Genomic DNA, 1,882 nt, shown 5'->3' with positions numbered 1-1,882 from the left:
GTTCTAACAGCAACAACACAGAATACCCAACCAAGCAGGCTCAGGGGATGGTCCCAGAACTCTGAACCACATATAAAGGAATATTTAGAAGGTTGGAAGGCTTACAGCTGGGGGAATTTGTGGCAGAAGCAAGAAATCCACTGCTTTTTAATTCGAGACCCTCAGCTGCTCGGGAACCACTCTTGGGTAAGACTAAGCGGGAGAAGGATTGGAGCAGCCACAGATGCCTGGCAGAACCGCAGCAATAAAGTTGTGGACATTCTTCTCTTTTGATAGCTGTTCATTGGTCCCTAGCTGTCTGCACACCTTCATTCTGGTGACTATAGGGGTGGCTGAGTTAGTGGGCACCCCAGGCCCACCCTTGGAGGGTTCTACTACGCATGCGCTCAGATCTCCTTGAAATTTAAAGAGACAGTTTCCAATTAAAACCAAATGGCCACAGCCGGCCCTGAACTGTTTCCACTTGGAAAAAGGCCTGAACGGGGATTGTGGAGCGGGACAAGCAGACAAAAAAGGAAATAGGCCGAAAATTAAATCCTAAGTTACGTCAAAACGACCAACAGTGGTATCTTGAAACTTCTCAGGAAGAAGAGTGAAAAGGGAAGCCCATTTCCTGATCACATCTACCTGGAGGCAATAAGGAAGCATAAAAAATAGCAAAATACATACCCATCTGAGTATTAAGGCCACAGATAACCCCTGAATATGCCCCCGAAACAGAAGCAGATGGGATGCTCACTCCTGGGCACCAAGGGAAGTGGAAGCGATGGGCCCTGCTGCAGGGAGGAGAGCCACAAATGCCGGGACCTGGACTGCCGCTGCCGCCGCCACCATGAGTGATCAACAGCTGGACTGTACCTTGGATTTAATGAGGCGCCTGCCTCCACAGCAAATCGAGAAAAACCTCAGCGCCCTGATCAACCTGGTCCCCAACCTGTGTGAAGATCTCCTGTCTTCTGTTGACCAGCCATTGAAAATCGCCAGAGACAAGGTGGTGGGAAAGGATTACCTTTTGTGTGACTACAACAGAGATGGGGACTTCTATAGGTCACCGTGGAGTAACAAGTACGACCCACCATTGGAAGACGGAGCCATGCCATTTGCTCAGCTGAGAAAGCTGGAGGTGGAAGCCAACAATGCCTTTGACCAGTATCAAGACCTGTATTTTGAAGGCAGTGTCTCATCTGTCTACCTCTGGGATCTGGATCATTGCTTTGCTGGAATGATCCTCATAAAGAAGGCTGGAGATGGATCCAAGAAGACCAAAAGCTGCTGGGATTCTATCAACGTCATGGAAGTGCAGGAGAAGTCTAGTGGTCGCACCGCCCATTACAAGCTGCCCTCCACAGTGATGCTGTGGCTGCAAACCAACAAGTCTGGCTCTGGTACCATGAACCTCGGAGCAGCCTTACCAGACAGATGTAGAAAGATGAAACTGTGAGCGACTGCTCTCCACACATAGCCAATATCGGACGCCTGGTAGAGGACATGGAAAACAAAATCAGAAGTACACTGAATGAGATCTACTTTGGAAAAACAAAGGACACCGTCAATGGGCTGAAATCTGTGCAGACTTTTGCAGACAAATCAAAACAAGAAGCTCTGAAGAATGACCTGGTGGAGGCTTTGAAGAGAAAGCAGCAATGTTAAACCTCTGCTTCACGCTAACTGGCTAAGCCATGCACTCGTTAGATTCCTTTCTTAGAAAACTCGTTTTCTGCTCCCTTTTCCCTCGTCCCTCCCTCCGTGACAGATCACTGAACAACTTGCATCATGGACACCACAGCACCATCTCCCTGAGAATAAAGCCCAATAAACACCCTCCTCATGTCTGAGGCCTACTTCCCACCACATTGTGCTACTGAAACTCAGTATTTCCACA

At 48.6% G+C, this 1,882-nt stretch overlaps 1 pseudogene; it reads left to right on the top strand.

The window, feature by feature from the left end:
• The first annotated feature begins 832 nt into the window (after positions 1-832).
• LOC102832524 lies at positions 833-1,650 on the top strand (annotated as a pseudogene).
• The last annotated feature ends 232 nt before the right edge of the window (positions 1,651-1,882 follow it).

The sequence above is a fragment of the Chrysochloris asiatica genome, unplaced genomic scaffold (genome assembly GCF_000296735.1).
Source record: "Chrysochloris asiatica unplaced genomic scaffold, ChrAsi1.0 scaffold00097, whole genome shotgun sequence".
Taxonomy (NCBI): Eukaryota; Metazoa; Chordata; class Mammalia; order Afrosoricida; family Chrysochloridae; genus Chrysochloris; species Chrysochloris asiatica.
This window is presented reverse-complemented; position numbering and strand designations above follow the sequence as displayed.